This window comes from Xiphophorus hellerii, chromosome 21, assembly GCF_003331165.1.
Source record: "Xiphophorus hellerii strain 12219 chromosome 21, Xiphophorus_hellerii-4.1, whole genome shotgun sequence".
Taxonomy (NCBI): Eukaryota; Metazoa; Chordata; class Actinopteri; order Cyprinodontiformes; family Poeciliidae; genus Xiphophorus; species Xiphophorus hellerii.
In genome coordinates this window covers 9,944,523-9,965,308 of record NC_045692.1, presented here as the reverse complement: position 1 = coordinate 9,965,308, position 20,786 = coordinate 9,944,523, and the positions used below count along the sequence as shown (strand labels likewise).

The window sequence follows — 20,786 nt, the reverse complement described above, 5'->3', positions numbered from 1 at the left end:
ATTGGGGGATTGAATTCTAACCCCATCTTCCATAAACCATTTCATTCTAAAATCCCCTGATTAGAATTACATTCAAAGCACTAATATCCTATATAATTTGTTGATGCATCTCACATCTAATAAGTGTTTAAGGGTCCCTGTTTTATTTTTCTTTGCACATGGATAATATTTAGTAGATTTCAGCTACATTTGAAAAAGACAGCTCTCTAAGCAACAATTGTGTTATTAGTACAATAAGTGAGTTTTTGTCAAAAACAATCAGTAAACTCAGGCTAAAATGGAATTTAGTTTGTATTTTCCTGTTTCATGCTAATTAAAAAATGATTCAAGAATTTATGATATTTAACTAAAGCTGCATTTTTTGAATATTGAATAAAACTAAATATTAAATCGCATCTGTTTTTACTGTAATATATGGAACAACTTGAAGCTATTTTTTAATTATCTGATAAATACTAGTGCACACTCAGAATGCAGTATGCTCCAAGCAACCTTGTTTGTTGATGCTTAAAATGTGCAAATGTGTTCAGGAAGGAATGGTCATTGTGGTTTTCATGAGGGACAGACAGGGAAGAAGCCACACATTTATATCCACAACATACCCAAACACTTACATAGTTACATAGACACATGGCTCACCCACAAACACAGTGACACAGTCCACATGGACAGCTCCCTGGAGAGTGCCACTACAACTTCCACCACTTTATTATTGGTCAATTTGGAGGCTTCTTTCACAGGGGTGACATGGCTTAGGAGATGTCACAGCCCAACCAATCAATACCACTCTGAAAGCTCAGGATCCACAGGCGGCGTGCACACGTGTGTATGTGTGTGTGGGGGTGCAGGGGTGTGCGTGCGCGTATATGCGTGTGACTTGCTGAAAGCTGCAGCAGCTGTGGCTGGACTCTACCCTTCTGACCTGTTTACTGGACAGTAATTACATGGGAAGAGACGTCCATCCAGCTCCCGCTGACCAGCTTCACTAATGAAGTACAGCACACAGATAAGCAAAGACGAGGGCCAAGAGGAAAACAAGAGAGACAAATATAGACAAACAATGCATCTTTGCGATAACTGAATGTATTTATTTCCATTAGCAAAATGAGTATTAGCATATGGCTATACGTTACATGTGACTGAGCTTTTATGTCTCTCTTTAATGCAGCAATGTTTTTTTTTTGTTTTGTTTTTTTCCCATTGCCTGTGGCAGGATAGGCCCAAGTAGTAGATGAACAAGCTGCACAGCATGTAAGCAATCCCAGGCGTGAGTCTCCCTGACAAACCTATTGATTCTATGGATTTCCACCCAAAGTTGCGATAATGATACATCATGAGCGGATTTGGCAGGACAGACTGCTGGGGGAAGAGGTGGCAAAGCAATTTGCAGCTGTAAAGACCAGAGTTGGTGGGTGGTGGTGATTGGGGGTGAGGGGGCTCTTCTGATTACTAATGCCCCAACAAAACAAAAAAGGAGAAGGAGAATATATTCCACCACTTCCCTGTCCGTCGCCCCATCCCTCTCTCCTCGGGTGTCTTGTTTCCTGGTGTGTCGATATGGATGTATGAATTTGTTACAGAAGGCTCCAGCACAATGGATTGGCTTTGCTGCTTTGTTAAGGATAAGGGGAGTGCAGAAATCATAGACTTTGCCGTGTTTAGTGTGTGAGCTGCAAGAATGGAGCTCATAGATAAACCGATTGTACTTATGTGTGGTGTTTTTCTGTTCAAGGCTCACAGGATCTTATCTTAGAAGCCGGATTCTAAGATGTTTTTGTAATATTAAAACCGTCTTTCACATTCTGGCTGAAAGATGCTGTAAATAAATGTTTGAATTCTTTTCACAGAACAGCTTTCTGCAGTAACCTACATCAGAAATAAGATTAAAACAGCACATACTTCTAGGTGAAGATTTCTGAATTACACAACACTGATCTGTGTAGCAAGGCAAGGGTTTGGGGAATATTACACAAAGTGGGGTGCAAGTTACAGGTTTACGTCATTTATTTTTGTATCTCTGTTAGCTGGCATGTAGGAAACAAAAGCTCTTGTGCCGAAGCCAGCACAGGTTATTTCAAGTTTCCAAGTGTAATTCAGGGAAAAACCTTACAGTATGGAACATAATCCCCACGAGTGAAAGTATAGCCGAACGATTTTTAATTCAGAGTTCCTGAATAAAAATAACTATCTTTTAAGCCTCTTAAAAATGCTGAAAAATTAGATTTGTGATGCAGCGGTGCATAAACACAAGTTTGCATGAAAGGCAATAATTTATGGCCCATATTTCACTCTGATTAAAAACCTAAGCAGCGATTATAGTGACTACTCAGCAATCTTCTCTGACATCAAGGCATGTTTTTTCCTCTCATTCTAATCCACTACATTATAATTATTCAGTCATTTCAACTTTCATAGGGGAAAATAATAATCTTTTGGTTATGCATATGATTGGGCCGCTGAAAAGGCCTTCCTTGGCAGATGGCTGGTATTTAAAAACAGGGAATGTGGTCATTTGGGTATTTCTGTCAAAAGATAGATCTTTGATTTAATGAAATAGGGGCTTAGGGTTGTTCTGAAAAATATACAATAAAATTACTTTATAACCGCCATCGCTGATAGAGTAATGCTGCATCCATTTATTTACATGCATGTGCACTCACTGGGCTTCGGTAATCTTCTAAGAAAACTGCATTTTCTTTAACACTTGCTGGTCAACATGAATGTGTTTAATTACATATTGTTCAGAAGCTGATTGCAGTTATATGTTAAATCCTAAACTGAACCCAGCAATGTCCACTGCAATGTATTACTCGTCTGATTACTCAGAAAATGTATTTCTGCAAAACAGCAGTCTTAGCAATGTTTCCAATCACAATGTCATGCTTTGTTCTGTAAAGACATCCTTTTGAATTATGAAATAAATGGACATGAAATGAAGTATACTAGTTTTTTTGTTTTGTTTTTTGTGGGGGGGATTTTTTGGGGCAGGAGGGGAGCAGATTTTCCTGATTTGTCTAGCTGGTTTTCCACTGTTATTCATCCTGCAGTCATAAAAGAACACACTGTCTCCAGCCCCTTTGTCTTTAAAAGGAGAGTGTCTAGCTGCCAGTCGGGTATCCAATCCCCAGCCGTTATGGGCAAATCAGGATAATAACACCTCCCTTTAAACCAAATGACCGCAGCGTGGGACTGCCAGCTAAAATTAATTCCACCTCTGACCAGAGGCGAGAATACCCCACTGCTTAACCCCCCTCTACACACTCACACCCCCATAAACACACACTTAAGCTCTTACGTACTCAAGCACACGCGCACACACTGAAGTGCTGGCGTGCACATGCGGGCTCATACACGCATGCACACAAACTGAATATGGAGTAGGTGCCTATTTGTTCTCGCTGCTCACTATTCAGTCTTCATCACAAGGATGTCAGCAAACACCACGCTGCAGCATCGGGCCCAGACTGTTATACGTTTAAGCAAAGCATTTCGTTTTACATACCTAATGCTTCAAATTTACATGGAACTGATGCAAATGTTACATAATAGTCACCATTGAATGTTACAAGCGAATGCAGCCAAAAAAAATACTATTTTGTGAAAGAGACTGCATCTGCTGAGAGCATAAAAATGTTGCAATGGTTAAAATTTTCAATGATGCTACCACATTAGATCTACTTTTCAGGTTTATTGATTTGCAACATTGATATTTTCTGTCTCCCTCTTAATACATCTATACTCTTAAAACAGCAGTATGTCGCAAGTATTTGACTACACCTCTTGAAAATAAACAACGTTTCTGAAACACTGCCTGGTGCATGTTTGTTAAAAAGCCTGTGATTCTGTTTTGGTTTGGCTTGTTGTTAAGTGACCTTTCGTTAACTCATACTTAAGTGACATTCATTCTCCTGTCTTAAGGCACACTTTGTCTTTGTTACCAGACTCGAGGCTACTCAACTTTCCATGTTCTTCATGCTTCACACAATCATCAAACCGATAGAGGCTCTGGCTTTTTCGGCCTTTAAAATGTTCATGTGCAGACAGGTGTGGCAAATGATTAAGATTTATTGCTGTTCATTTGTCACAGAAAACAACCAGAGGAGGGAAGTCCAGCTACTGCCAAATTTCTGACAGAGCTTACTAGTCATATAATGAAGATAGAGAAGATTCAGGAGGTGTGAGGTGGTTTGAGATTATAACTTGCTCTATAAATATTCTAACATTTATTTTAGAGAGTCAGTAAGAGATGCACTGCATTGCATTCATGTGTAAGTGTGTAATAACACTGACTTGTGTGTTTTCCAGTTTCTGCATGTATGTTTTGTTTCTAGGGCAAGTCTAAACTCTGTCATCTTGATTAGCTGTAGGTGTTAACACACTAGATACTGCCTTATCTCATTCTCCTCCTGACTGATCAACGTCACTCTCCATCCCACTTGGTTTTCCTCTTCATCATGCCCTCTACTCTCCCTTTGTTTCTGAAGTTTGCATTTGAAACGCTAACCGTTCAGTTCGTCTTCTGTTTGAGAATTTTGTTTTTCTTATTTTTTGTTGCAAAAATCAAAGATTAGCGTCAGCAGAGGTGAAAAAACATACATGTGTGTGCAGGTTTGTTGAATGTATGTTTATAGCTTCTTGCTAATTGTTCCCCATTCAGCTGCCAGTGGGACGCAACCGCGAAAGCATCAACAGATTGGAGGTTCTCAACTGCCAGCCTCCCACCAACTGCCTTTGTGCCTCTGCCACTTGACATCTCCATTTGCTGTGTGTGATGATGTAAATAATTACACTCAATTAGCACTTAATTAACGATGCTGAAACAAAAGGACACGTCCCTGGGCGCAGCTTGTCTCCTCTCTTCTCGTCTCTCTGTATGCTTTGCTCTCTCCAAACACACACGCACGCGCACACACACGCATACATAGGCACACATCAGGGAAAACAAAACATGTCAGCTTTTGACAATGTGCCATCTGTCCTCGAGCCAACAGATAGGCTTAGACACACAGAGATACAGCCCCTCAGCGCCCATAAGACATGCAGAAACACTAATCGAGTCCTTGGGCGAACATAATTACAGATTGCCATGTTAATCACCTAACAATTAGCAGCCATCCCCTCCAAGAGGCAATCAATGAATAAGCTTGAGAATCCCCATGTTGACTTATCAACTCTTCCATTCACATATACTCTTCACGTCTCCCGCTTATTCTCGCAAAGTTGTTTTTCCACATTAGAGACTTTAATGCTCAAGAAATACATCATTTAAAAAAGTACATCTAGTGCCATGCAACAATACCCCACACCCCATGACCTTTTGCATATTTTGTTATAATATAATCACAAGCTTGAATGTGTTTTACCGGGATTGTACGTGAAAGACCACGTAAAGTATATAATCAATTGGAGATAGAAAGGAAAAAGAAAAGAAAAATTGAAAAAATGTCAACCATCATAGTGAGTGTTCTACAATTTTTGGTGGGGGCTCTACCAGTTTAGCACATCTGGAGACTGCTATTCCAACCCATGCTACTTTGAAAATAGCTCCAGCTCGGTAGGATGGAGAGTGTCTGAATATCAATTTTCAAGCCCTGCAACAAATTCTCAATCTGCTTTGATCTAAATTATTGCATTCCAACCTATCTATGGCTGTATATTGAATGCAGTTGCCCTGCTAAAATGCTAAATTTCACCCCAGTCTTATATGTATTTTCTGCAGTCTCTAGTAAATTTGCAGAATTTGCCTGTATTTAACTCCATCCATCTTCCTAAAGTCCTGCTTCTTTCTCCCTGCAAAAAGAAACACTCTTGCAGGATGATGCTGCCACTACCACACGTCATAGTCATGGTGTTAAGGCCTATTGGATTAGGTGGATAACCAGGAAGCTTCCTTTTCAGCTTGCATTACAATTATATGCTACTTTTCTTCGGTCTATAAAATCCAAATAAAAATGTGTGTGATTGTGTGAGAAAATATGAAAAATTTCAAGGGTTATAACACTTTTGAGAAACTGAAGATGGCACAAAAAAGAAAAATATTTGTCAAGTGGTAGCTTTTTCTGAACAGTAAACCAATTTCAGTTTTTATTTCCTACTTTCCACATGCATCTAATGTCTTAGGGCAGCTGCAAAAACTACAATTTAATTTTACCTTTACAAAAAGTAAAAAAAATAAATAAATAAGTCACACTGGAGGAAAATGAACAAATTGGGCATCTTGTATTGCTCTTTTTCCTTGTAATTCTTGCATGTTATCAAATGAATAATGAGAAAATTTCACTGCTGCTGATCTGAAATATGAATCTTAATGCCAATTCTGATTGGAAACAAATTGGCGAAGCAGGTGCAGTCCCAAGACTAATGATCAATAAAAAAAACCCTCATATTTCATCATTCTTAGAGGACCCAAAAACCTATCATTATGAAAAATGTGCACCTTTTGCCAGAGAAATCATCCATCACTGCTCCTATTGAATTTTCCATATTAAAACTCCAATATGGAAGTCATATAGGCTTATAACATAATCAGATTGAAAATTGAGAAAACTTCACCTCCTGCCTATAAATGTATATCACGGATTAGTGCACTTGGAAGGCTGCTTCCTTCAGGGGGGGTGGCGGGAATAATCTGTTGACCTCTCTGAAGATGAACAAACCTTGTGCTTTCTCTTCATGCATTTAAGGCTAATCAAGCAGAAAAAAAGAGAATGGCTAAAAACACAAAAAGGCATCATGGGATTCGTATAGACATGAACAAACATAGCCGATTCATGGGAACTTGCATTATTTCATGTACTGCGTGTAACTGAATTGCACCTTTTTCCTCACAGCCTTATAGAAATTTCTTTTCATGTCATTACTCTTTTTATTGCAGTGGTTATTACTGGAGATATTAGATTGGTACAGATTGGCCTCTAGCTTCTTTTATTACTGAATTTCTGAGGCTGGCCACATGTGTGGGTAATTCATTCATTCTGATTGCCTTGTGTTATATTTACACATTACTGTTATATGCTTCAGCTCGCCTGCTGTGCCAGCAGCTGATGACATATCATATCATATACCGTGAAATCAAAATGCGACTGGCACATGCTTACTCGTATACATCATGCTAAACGGGATAAAACGCAATTAGACAGCAGTCCAAATTGGACACACATTCTTTGTCTCCATCTTTCCTCATCACCATCACAGACCACCACGGGCCCTGCTAGGCCTAGCCACAGACTGATCTCTAATAGGCTTGGCTGTCTCCTTCTTAATTTGCTGAAATTGCAAAATCAATAGGTGTAGTCGTAGCAGCCCGCTCCCTGTTTTAGTGGGAAAAGATAAAGTCTATGGGAAGGCAATCTTCACTTTCAATTTGCTCCCTGTTCAGTATTGAGGCCGAAGTGCTTATCACTCTACTTAAATAGACCATATGCCTGTCTCATGGTGGGTAAAGCTTGTGGACAGGCAAGGAGTTCATTCTGGACAGCACAGTCTGCACACCACGTTATAATTTGTCATCTATTGTAATGTAGTATCTAGTTATTAACTAGATACTTTGGAAGTAAAACAGCTGACGTTTTGACTATCTTTCCAATTTAACTTTTCCATTTCTACAGTGGGAAAAGATTTTATAGTGTTGGAGATCACCTCGTTTACATTTCTACATTTTTTTAAAATCAAAACTTCCTGTCATCTAGTTGTGAGTGGAGCCCCCTAGTGGCCCTGCACAATTTTTTTTCAACAACGTTGCGATGCTAAGCACTTGTTTAGCATCGCCAACCTTCTAATTCCACCAGACACTTTGATGAATCAAAAAAGGTTACAAAAATACTGGTAACAAGATCTGTATTATGTATGTTAGGGTTAAGGTAAGATATAAGCAATTAAATAGTCATATGGTGCATTTCAAGACAAATCATGATCTGCTTCACAACAATAGTAAAAGAAATAAATAAAATAAAAAAAACTAGGGTGTCAACGTTAACACAAATCTAAAAGGTTTTACATGTTAATATTATAGAATGCAGATTAATTGAACAACCCATTTTAACCTTAAAGCCTCTCTCCCACAAAGGGTTGTCCAGTTCACGTATTATGGCCTCTACACACTGGGAGTGTCAAAATGAAATTTTGTACCCAACGCACAGAACGCAATAGAGACAATAGTGACAGCAACAAAAATTAAACATTTTTAAGCTTTCTTGTGTTACATTGTTAGCCCATCTGTGCACGTCTACATGTAGGAGCTCAAATTTTGAATGCACAAATTTCGCTGGTGGCTTGGCTAGAGGAGAGCAAGAGACTGTCACCTCAAATTCCATAGGAAATTAATAGAGAGGGAGTTAATCTGATGATTTTTTTTTTAATTGTTTGACAAAACTAGTAAATATATTAGATTGTTTAGATTTCTTAGGTTGAGGTATAATGCTATCAAAATGCCAGTATAAATTGGTCATCTGTCCCATGATTCCATTGGGTCCAAAGAATGTAGAGGAACCAGATTCCCACTTGGGATAAAGAACTGTAAATGTTTAGTAGCCTTGACTATTCAGCCTCGCTCTAATGACAGATCAGTTCTGATCAGTAAATCTCAAGGTCCTATTGCTGACAAGGACACAGAAAACCAAAAATATGATAGTGTGGCACCAGTGCCAAACCTTAAAAAAATCCAACCAGAACATTAAGCTGCATTCTGTAACAAGGACAAATAATAAATGTGCAACTTTGGATTAGCAAAAGCATTTTAGATAAGATGCAGGTGAATTAGATTTATTGAGAGAAGTAAAGATAAACTTATTGTAATCTATTCAAGAATCTCCATTAAAGTGTTTCAAATGCTAAACTTTCATAAAAGTTAGACCCAGATTTTTATTGGTGGATTCTGTTGTGTACAGAAAGGCAACCAATCTTGTTTTGTTTTGTTTTTTTTGTTTTTCTGGTGAACCAAGCCTTCCAGAGCACAAGAATGTTTTTGTTTTTTTCTTGCTCAATTGGTGAAAACTGTCACACAGCATTTCAAAGCATACAGTAGGACTAAAACTTTCTAAACACACAAGAGTTTTAAAAGTGTAAAAAGGCTGAATATCATCTGCATAGCAGTGATATGAAATATCTTTGAACAAATTTAAAAGATGATGGGAGGATGACAACATGAGACCATAAAAATGGGAGGCTCAACAAAAAAAAAAAAAAAAAAACCCTGTGGAACACCATGCTTAAGAAAAAGTCACGATAATTTACAGTTCTCTACCACAGCAATAGCTCTTAGTGATAAATATGAAGTAAACAATCCAATGCTGTACAACATGCGCCTGCAGTTTGTTGTATAGCATCTGACAGAAAGATCTGAGTGATTAAATAATCAATGTAAATCTACTGTCACTAAGACTTCAGGTTTTCCTGGTAGTTCATAAATGAATAGTTTTACCTCTGCAGATATAGAAACACAAAGAAGAAAAAAACAAACATTTGATTGTTTTGCTTTGCAGTAATGTAATAGAGAACGTTTTAGGGCATGCATTTGAGAACATGCCAATATGTGCTTTTATGAGATGCACATATTGTCATGTGTCTGATTGTGCTTTGTGTTTAAGAAAATGTTTTGCTCCGTATGAACCCAAAGCGGCCCTTGTCGGGAGGATCTTTTGTCTCAGCGAGCCTTTCCTAATCTCCCCTTGATGCTGCCTTTACCCATAATCCTTTCTTTCATTAACTGCCCTCCTATACAGCGCCACCTTTATTGCAGTCTTTCACTTTCTAATTGCAGAGAGACCAGTGCAGGGGTGGGGGGGTTGGGGTGAGCATAGTGTGCGGTGGCGAGCGCCGAGGTGGGTGGTGGCTGCATTCAGAGCATCTGCATATGAAGTTATGTTTGGGGAGGCCAGGGCCACAGATGAGGAGAAAGGGTGTGGGCGGGGTTGACTTTTGTGGCTGATTGCAGAAATAATTTAACATGTTGTAGAAAAGAGATTAAAGAAAAAATTTTAATCTGGATATTAAGAACATTATATGTTCAAGTGAAGGGGGTCAGCAGCATGGCTGCTCGTGGCAGGAAATCCACAGAAATTAGAAACAGGATTTTGATGATGAAGATGAGGCAGGCGGGGAGGGGAAGAGGAGGAGGAGAAGGGCAAGCAATGTGCTCGCTGCTCTACAGTTATACGTACAGCTACACTGATTCGTGGAATTTTCTAATTGCTTTGTGACTTCAAAACATTTTTAAATCATCCCACAATTTAATACAATAAGCAGATTTAGCAGAGAAGAAAAGAGACAGGAGGAGAAAGAGCAGTAACCCACGAGGAGATAGGGAAATGTTTCCTAAACATCAACTAGTGGGGTTGCATTAGGCAGTTTTTTTGGGGTTTTTTTTCTTGCCGTTAGCACAAAAACAAGGGAATTTGGGGCGGCGGGCTAAATTATGGAAACACTTGTACTGATGCATATTTATGACTGTGTCATAAAGGCACTTTATGATAAGGCAAATAATCCACACGACACATCTCAGACATCACTTTAAGATATTCTATAACCGGAGTTAAAGACTGCCTTGTTTGCTGTTTCCCATTTCACAATAACCCCTCCAACAATAAGCCCCCGTCTCTTCCTCCCCGCAAGCTCCCTCAAGCCAGGCTTTCTTCTCCACCAGTGAACACCGGTCTCAGTAAGGCCCTATACTTGGTTACACACTGGCCCCTATTGGCAGTATTGCCACTTTGATAAATCTGGGTAATGTGTGTCAATGACCACAAAAGCATTTTTTCGCAATTGTAAAAATCAATTCTTTTGTTGATTTTTTTAAATGTTTTGGATTACTTAAATTTTCACACTAATAAAAATGTAGCATGAGAATTTTTTTATTCCATGTTACAGAAATAGGAAAGATGATAAACCAGCAACAAAAGATATTACACTTACTGAAATGACATTAAATGTGTTTGTAATTGCACAATTGCAGGTAGTTTGAAATCTGTCGGAAATAATAGAATAGTTTCATATTGATTCTTTTTCTCATTTATTCTCTTTGCACCCAGACATAAATATTTGTTCAGGTTTGGGGGAATGAATATCACCGTTGGAAACATGGAAATTGATCTGAACAGTAATATCCCTCAATTAACGTTGGGATTTTCTCTTTTTCCAGGGAGGAACAGTGTGTCAGTACATTTCTGCAGCTAAATACATGATTATACTTAAGCTCCTGTAGTTAGGTGTGCCCAATTTCCACACACCAGCTCAGAGAGAACACAAGGTCACACACACAGAGAGAGGGAGTCAGAGTGAAATGGGCAGAAAACAGAGGACCGAGTGAAGGACGAAGAAATGAAGGCAGAAGGAAAGTACAGCACGACCACATTTCATTTTATACACTTTTTAATCAAACATTCTGTAGAAAATCCATTCAAACAAACTGAATGTTATTTGCATGTAGTTTGCATGGATCTAAATTTAGGTAAATTAACACCCCAGTTTTATTTTTAGAAAATTAAAAGATTTTCAATTAAACAGACAACATTAGTGTCTAATCTATTAGTTACTGTAAATACAGTGTGAAGCAGATTAATTAAATGGACTAAGCATTATTAAAGAATTTAATACATAGCTTTTAATACATAGTTTAAAAACAGATTGAACAAAATTTTAAAACTGGAGAAAAAAAAAATGAATCAAAACATCTATGGATATAAACGTTTATATTTTCTTGTGAATTTTATAACTGCCATCTAATCATCCAGGTGAATAATTATAGAAGATAAAAGCAAATAATTAAATTTAATTATATTTATCCACAAATATTATATTGTTCATGTCTGGTGCGGCAATTTACAAAAATAACCTTTTTTAATGTGTGTTAAAAGCACGAAGATGTGAAAGTATGCGCAAGGTTGTTGCGGATGAAAGGACACTTTAGTTTTTCTTGCATATTCAATTTCTTTCATTTCTCAATGCATCTTTTCTTTTCTTTTTCAAAACCACTATAGTAAAAGTAAAATATTTGTTAGTTTTTTTTGTTATCCCAATTGCACTGATAATGTGTTTTTTAAAAGGAGCGAACCAAAATTTTTGAAAAAGATTTATAGAATCCATATCTTTCCTATTGTTAATAAAATTGTTTACTCCATATTATCAAAAAAAAAACACTTGAATATATTTTATTTATAGTGTGAAATGATGTGTGTTTTATTTTATTCCTAACAATAACACACAATTTAAAAAGTTCAGAGGGAGAAAGCATGTAAATTTACACTTAATTTAGTAAAACGTATAGAGTACGCAGTGAGTGTGGCAAAAAAAAAACAAAAAAAACCCAAACAGGCGTAAAGAAAACATTTTTTACAAAGGCAACAAAAGCTTTGCAAAAGTTGTCATAAAAAGGCCTTTTCCTTCACACAACAGGTCTGCATTCTTCAGCACACAGTGAAATTCCACAAACAAACACACATTCCCAGCTGGTACAAAAAAAAAATGTGTACATCAATGCAGCTATATATTTTGTTTGCTCTGACAGCTTTTAACACTTACTCTTCCATATGTAAATGAGCCAAGTCTCTCCCACTCCCAATCATGGTGAAGTGATATGAACTGCTGAATATAAATGATTGGGAATGATTGATAGACCTTCCCACTCACCACCCACCACAGAGATAGAAATCCAGACAGACATATGCATCTCTCTCACTGCTTCCATGCATTTCTTTTCTGTCTGTAGCTCTGTCACTCACTTGTTACTCCATCCAGTCACACATGCAAACACACGCACACACACACACAAAAAAACAAAACAATCCATTAAACTAATTATATATTTTACATTTACTATTATCTATAATTTTATGTTATCCATGTAGTGGCAAAGTTACCTCAGGTCTCAATCATAATGGGCCTCAATTGACTCAACATGTTTAATCTGTTCCATATGTGCCCATTTGTAACTCATGTATAAAATGTGATCAAATATATTTTCAAGAGTAGCCCCTCCTGAAGGTGAACATGAACTCTGTAAACTACAGCCACAGGATGCTAAATGAAAAACACAGTTTTGAATAAGCAACTGCGGCCATTTTAAATCACTCAAGGTGTCGACTTTCTTCTGCACTGAACCTCATCATATGATAATAACTGAAAAAGTCCAGATAAACTCTGCAGCAATGCCAAAGCGACTATTCGACTCATTTCCCTGTGCAATCCCAAAAAAAATTAAAATAAAAAATTATTTGCATTTTAACTAGGGTCTGAATCGAGACCCTTACCCAAGATGGCCGTTCTGAACACGGTGGCCTCTTCCAACACACAAATAGAGACAGTTTATTGTCAGAATATAGCCGAAAAACAGAGTTAAAGGTGAAAATATACACAATTGTTGACAATGCCTGAAATAAACAACAACAACTACAGCAACAGAAGGAAGAAAAAAAAATAGCCCCTCACACTACAGCGGCATGCTGGTGGATATGAACGCCAAATAATAACAAAAGAAGGTATTTACCCGACTGTTTCCATCCGTTCCCTTTCCCCAATGCCAGACTGGCCAGGTGTGTGTATGTCAGTGTGTGAGCTACTGTTGAAGGGACTGTGTGTGATTTCTTTCAGACAGGAGACTGGGAATGGGGTAGAAGCCATTACGCTGGGAGAATCACCCAGAGCACCCCGAAATGAGGGGCAGGGGCCTGTCAACGTGCACGGCCGTGAGCACACGCTGGCGTGTACGTTTGTGTGTGCAGGCAGGGTCCAGCCGGTGACCTTTTTTCAATGAGCCCCCCATGATTTATTTACTGTGCCCTTATCCAACCCCTCTCTCTCTCTCTCTGCACACATGTGGACAGATGATTTCTAGTATTTCGGTGATAAGGTAGAATCTGCAAATGTGGCTTTTTTTCTACCCCACTTGCGCCCCCCTCACTTGGGACAGGACAGGCAGGAGAAAATGGTGTTTGGTACTGAGGAGAACAGATCTGTCACCCTATCTCACACTGCAGTAGCATCTTATTTTCCTCTCCATTTCTCTGCTCCTTCTGTCCTCTTCTCATTTTAGCTCCTTCGACAGAGCCAAAGTCTGCCTCTCACCCTTTCCTCTCCCATCCTCACCCCTCCCTGTGCCTTCCCCCTTACATTTTGTACCGCCTAGACTGGCAAGTCTAGATCCCATCTACCACTTTGGCTCCCTCTGTTTCACTCTTTCCTTCAGTCACACACTCAAACACACTTCTTTCTCTTCTTCTCTCATTCATTTGTTTCTTGTCTCTCTCACTTCCCTTCACTCTCCATCTCGGTCTAAGAGGGGGGGTGGGGTCTAGCTGTCGTGGAGCGAGATGAATTTCTGATTGCTGTCGGGCACCATGGAGCAATCTCATTGGTCAGAAAAAGGCAGAAAGGAGAGGCAAAGGCTGCAGGAAAAAAAGAAAGGACAATTTTTTTCATTGGCTGCATATGACCATAATTGCCCCCCTCGTTTCCTTCTCCTCCCCTACTTTTTTTTTTTTTTACAGCAACGCAGCAGCACGCTATAATTTGAACCACCGGAGCCAATTATGCAGATTAGCTTGCCCCAGGTTGACCAATGACCTTCTCCCCCCCGTTTACATTTGTTTACAATATGCAAATTACCCCTGGGTTCAAAAACGCGCTGGAGGGTGTCAAAACACCTTTAGACTAATATTGTAATGCCACAAAAATACCCCCCCCCGCAGCCCTCCCACACACACACACACACACCATCTCTGTGAGCATTGCATGCGAGTGCAAACGAAAGAGACCTAGTAAGGCATTTTATTAGACTTTTTAAAAATATATATTTCGTGTTCTTTTGACCAAACTAATCGATATTGCCACATTTTGCAACCAGACAGCGTTTAAGCTACGTAAATAGTTTAAACATGAATTGAAATGTTCCTCATTTTAATGTCTTTTTTGTCATTTCCCTTTGAGCCATCTGCTCTTTCAGTCGCTCACTTTTCAAGTTCATCCACCAAAGTCTCCAGCTCTCCAGTAACACTCCTCCCTATCCAAGACCCCTTCCCACTGCCTATCTACCTCCCCCGTTGGTACAGAGATGGAAGCTTGTCTGTCTAATTAGCTGTATGGTTTACCTTGGCTCAGTGGGGCCTGGCTGCCTTAGCTGGGTTTAAACAGGGAGATGGACGGGCTGAAACGCTGAAACCCTAGACTGTAATTAGAGACAGGCTCACTGAGGGCACACCGCTGCTGACACAGAGCCTCTGTTTCACCATGTGTGCACACACACCACACACACACACAGACAGAGGAAAGTTTGGAATACAGACATATACACACTGGCTTGTCTATAAAATACACACCAAACATAAAAAAAGAGGTGTGGGCATTAAGTGCACCCACCCATCTACAGATGGCCATTGGCATAAAAAACATGTGAAGCGTCAGCATGCCTTCCTGCCAACATACAAACATTTGAGTTCCTGACGGATACACTGCACCTTACAGTTCATAGCGTACATGAAAGATTTAAATTTACTTTTTACACTCATTTTAAGCCATGTTTTCAAACATACAATGATGTACAGTGGCAATACTTTGGTCATTTGTGTGCTTCGCTGTCCACTCATTCCTTTTTTAATGACACCGTCTCTTGCTTTTCCAGTCATTCCATAAGAAGATTTATGACTTGTTTCTTCTGAGTCCCTCCCCTTCCATCTCTCTGTTCTGTTTGTTTTAAAGGCTATTTCTATTTTCTGCAGCCGCTACCAAAACTCAGCCAAAGACAACACACAGAGCCAATGCCACACACATGGGTGCGACTATTTCTGCTACTGGTGTAGCTCTGCTGCAAGTGTGGCGTTTATTCGCCTCAAAGTTAACTTAATCACAACAAGGAACAAAGAGACAGAGCCAATCAATGAAATTCATTAATGCAAACTGAAATGCATTTTATTCTTTTCTAATTACACGCATTGTGGCTCATAATTGAGCTGGTGTATCAGGCTAGAGATTAATTCACTTTTGTGCACGTTTCTTTTTGTGTTTTTTCACAGTTGTGTGCGTGTGTGTTTTTTAGAGCAAGCAAAAGTGGGCATTGAAATCTGAAAACAATGAGAAAAGAGCTGGATGTTGGGGAAAAAAAAAGAAAAAAGCTGACAGCAAGTCAGCAAGGAGAACTGTGGACGGGTTAAAAACGAGAGATGAAAAAAGTAGAAACACAATGTCTTACCTCTGTTTTGCTGATATTATACTGCCCCCTTTTGTTCATCCTCATCACCTACATCTTAAACCAAGCAAGGAAACCGTAGCAAAACAATGAGCATAGCTTTGATTTGAGTTCATAGTTTGACAGCATAAACTAGATTTACTTGAATTCACTAACCTCCTAAAGGAAAGATCTTGGCAGTGAACTCAAGAATGAAGTCACAGTCCTCAGCAGGATACAAATGAGAAATGAAACCAAGCAACATCTGATGAGACTTATTTTTCCTCTGAGCTTTCATCCTTTTTTTTTTTATCTGTCTAAAAACGTGGCGTTTTGTCTTGAAGTCACATCAGAACGCCAGCCCCTCTGTTACAATTCATTGCTAAATTGTCACTGTTGTTGTGGAGATTAAAGTGGACAGTTCTGAAGAGAGCGCACACTTGCAGGTGTCACTGTGTTTTAATGTGCTCTGACAGCAACGCGGCCCTGTCATCACTGCTGTGCATAAAGAAAGCAGGAACAGCTCGTACTCTTTTAGGAACAGCTCACCTTCCAATCAGACAAATGGTGATTAGAGAAAAGGTAGATGCTGTTTATGTGCATGTCTGTGTTTGTGTGTGTACAGTTTGGCATCCAGCCCTAACTGCCCTACAATAACAAATGTTCCAGCCTTCTGATTGGGCAATTAAAGGCAGCAGGGGCACTGTGTTCATGGGTTAAAGTGTGACATCCATCATCTGAAACAATCGGGCCCTACCAAACACAAGTGTGTGCATGTTGGGGTGGGTATGTGTTGTGTGTACTCGTGGGTTCCTCAAACTACCACAAGCCCCCTGTGTCTTTAGAACAACTGCATGAAATCAAACATACAACCTCTTACTCCCCAGTGAGGCATGGAAGGCCTAACAAAAATACTACAACCATGTGACCGGACCTGTTTACAGAGTAAACGTATATCAAGGTTTAAAAAGTACAAGTTTCAAAACTGCTTACATTTTCCCACGTACAATGAATATTGTTTGAAGTCATTTTAATAAGATGCTAGGGGAAGTGTCAGCTCTATGGAACATAAGCATAAGCACTCTAACCCCACCGGTTTTACTCCACACTGTTGGTCAGCTGGCTGAAATGAAAACTGCATGTTTTCTTCACCTGCCAGCAAGAAATATGATGATTTGAAATATTTCCAGTTATAGACTATAACACATGGACAATCACTACATGGAAACTAAAAGAGCTTTATGCATCACTTTGTAAAGGCTGTTTGGAAACTAAAGCTGTAAAGCTACTAGCAGAATGCTTGGTAAGTAGCTGACTGTGGGTTAGCTTTCAGAATAGGTAGTCCGACTGAAACAGATGATTTTCAGTCATCTTCAGTCATTACTAGATAGTAACATCTAGTAACATGTCTAGATGTTACTATCTAGTCAACGAAACAGCAAAAACATGCAATATGCCCCAAAAGCTTGTTTACATTAAGACTACTAAATGTATTTATTTCAAGTAGCATACATAAAATTTTAAATGGCCTGTACTTGTACATCACTTTAGTCCTTAGAACTCCAAAGCACATTCATTTACACATTTATGTACACCCCCACATGCTGATGGTGTTTAGCGACTACATTGTAGCCTCAGCTGCCCTGGCACCACCAGACCCTTTAACTACCACTAGGAAACAAGGCGGCTGAAGCGTCTTGCCCAAGGACACAACGACTGAGACTAACGGATCGAAGGTGTTGAACTACCAACTCACCAGTTACAGGACAAACTCCTGTAACTCAGTGGCTCAAAGATCCTGACAGTGATCATTGAGCCACTGTCGCCCCAAAATACTAATACTAATGTCATGACTGTAATAATTAATACTGTATAATTTTAGCAACAATTAAGGATTTGGGCCTTTAAGTGAAACCCAATAACAGAGTATAACCAAAATATACTTATATTGTGAGAACTATAAAACCACCCAACAAAAGCCAAGGAAGGCAAAAATAATTGGAAGTCTGTTGCCAAACATGAACCTTCTCTAATCTATAGGTTAGTTTTGTGTTCCAATTACTTGAATAAGTAAAATATTACAATACATTACATAAGACTACAATAACATTCCTTTTAACCCTCCAACGTGAGCCTGAGCAAAGTTAATATCCAAAGGTCTAACTTTGAGCTTTCGTTTCTTGTTACCAGCATTTAGTGGCTATTGGAAAAAGTGTGCTTCTGTACAATGGCTACTATTTATAACATTTACCAATCCATGGATTTGACATCTATGACCAACTTGTGTGGATTCAGAATATCTTTGCAGTTGATGTGAAGAAGTACAGGTGTATCTGATCAAACAAAGTGATCATTGCCAATTTAATGTCAGCAAGTCTTTCTCCCAGTATTCATTTCTGCCTGACATTTATGCAGTTCCATGCTGTATTCCAAGCTTAATATGTTTTAATAAATCTCCACAGTACCTGCAAAAACATGAAGCTGTTCCAGAATAAGGCTGCACAGTATTTTAAGTCTTTAAAATGCATTCCAATCTTATTCCAAGAATTATAAGTAAAAGATATTTTGGTATGAGCTGACATTTCACAGATTCCTCTGTAGAAGCACAGCCAATGCACAAAAACAAAGCAAAAAGCCAAAGGAATTCACTCACCTTTGCCAGAGTTGAAGAGAGTTGTCAGAATATGAAACCAGTGGATTATCTGCCCTACAAAGAAAAATAATGGCTTTTGTATCATTTGTTCCATTTTGGTTACCCAGTTTTGTTATATTGCCCCAAAGTTTTTGTTATACTGCCCCAAAATATCCATCCATTTTCTTACATCCTTGTCCCTGGTGGGGTCAGGAGAGAACCCAGGCATGCACAGGGGGAACATGCTAACTCCATGCAGAAAGACCCCGGGCCGGGAATCGAACCCAGGACCTTCTTGCTGCAAGGCAACAGCTCTACCAACTGTGCCACTGTGCAGCCTGCCCCAAAATATGTTTTCTTTTTTTTCTTTGTTTTTTAAGTTTATTGGCCTACCGGCCTTTATTCATTAATAGCTAGACAAGAAGGGTAAAGAGAGAAGGAATGGTCCTGGACAGGGAAGTAGGAACAAATATACTGAGGACAGTAGCCTGAGCATTAGGCACCCCAAATGACATTTTTAAGTAGGATACCTTCCTGACATCAGATAACAGTTAAGACACTGTTTCAAGCCCATGTGTGTCAAGTCTAACCTACAAACAAAGACACCACTGAAGTTGATGTGTGCTTAAGTGTCTTACTCTTCACTGTGTGTGATGAGAAGTTCTTCCTGGAGAAAGAAAAAAAAAAGGAGATAAGTCACATAAGCCAACAACTAATTTGACAAGTTTGTCTGTTTGGTATGCAAAAGACGTACTATATTTAAAAACGCTCATGGTTCTGGCTTAGCGCATATCCAAGCAGTACTTATGCTGTAGCGTGTAGAAACGAGGCTCAATATCAAAGCATAGTCTTAGTCTTAGCTGTTGATTGTCTAAGAGCATAATTAATACGGCAACTAATCCAGCATGCCATCTAGTCAACCCAGAAATGTCCAATCACATTTACTGTTTCAGTTGGAGTTTGAAGCTGCTCAAAGACTGAGTCCACAGCTGCAGAGCTTTGAGACCACTCAGTGAGGCACTAATCATGACACCATTAACTAAGAAAACACTGGGAATTAGTCAGATGAGGAGAAGTTGTGCTTCTCCATAGAGGTTTTGTTTAGTTAATTCCCAGTTGACAGCCAAGTGCTCTGCTTGCCTGGAGAAAAACTTCCTTGAGTGTGAGAGATTACTTTTTATCCCTAATTAATGCAGCTTATTTGCATAACCCAAGTCATAATATATGCTAATGTGCATTTACATTGGAAAATGCTGTCTAGGCAGTTAATGTGGCCTAAATATGTCTGTAAAATTATTATTATTTTTTTTATTTTAAGTATTATAAATGTACAAATTTAATATGCACCATGCTCTTCTTTTTTTTTTGCTTACCATTTCTCTTCAGTTGTGTTCTTTGCTTTACCTTCTACAAATGGCATATGTTTCATATTGTGTTTCAATCTAAACATTCCTCCATTTATGGTTAAATAAGTGATTTGTGTTCGAAGTGGATTTGATTGAGAAAAACTGCATTTGACAATTAATGTCTGGACAACTAAACAATGTACAATATTGAAGGCTAAAAACCCATCTGTTTAGAGAAGCCTTTGATTACTAGTAAGTGGAACACTGATCAACATATCTTCTTGATTTTTGGTGAGGTTCAAAATGCAATGTTTACTGCTTGTTTTATAATTGTGTAATGCTTTTATGGGGTGAAGCACTTTGGACTGCATTGTTGCTGAAATGTGCTGTACAAATAAACGTGACAAATGGCTTGTGTGACATTTCTTGTGCAAATACTGTATATGTGTGCGTCTTTACTGTCTTGTCAAACAGTTTTGCAATGTAAAGAATAGAAACCTTATGAAATCATATCTGAAGCTGTATTTATGTGCTGACCGTCAGTCATGTACAGCACAAAGCACACCAACCCGTTTGGCTTCAGCTGCAGTCTGTCCTACTCCCTGGTCTTTGAAAAAAAACAGATCTGATGCCTGCTTAAATTTTGAGCTTTTTTTTA

At 38.9% G+C, this 20,786-nt stretch overlaps 1 long non-coding RNA gene across 1 annotated transcript; it reads left to right on the top strand.

The window, feature by feature from the left end:
- The first annotated feature begins 2,876 nt into the window (after positions 1-2,876).
- On the top strand, positions 2,877-19,117 carry LOC116712335 (uncharacterized). The gene is made up of 3 exons (XR_004337509.1): positions 2,877-2,886; positions 17,462-17,471; positions 18,996-19,117. It is a non-coding gene; the product is annotated as an uncharacterized LOC116712335 (long non-coding RNA).
- Positions 19,118-20,786: the final 1,669 nt, after the last annotated feature.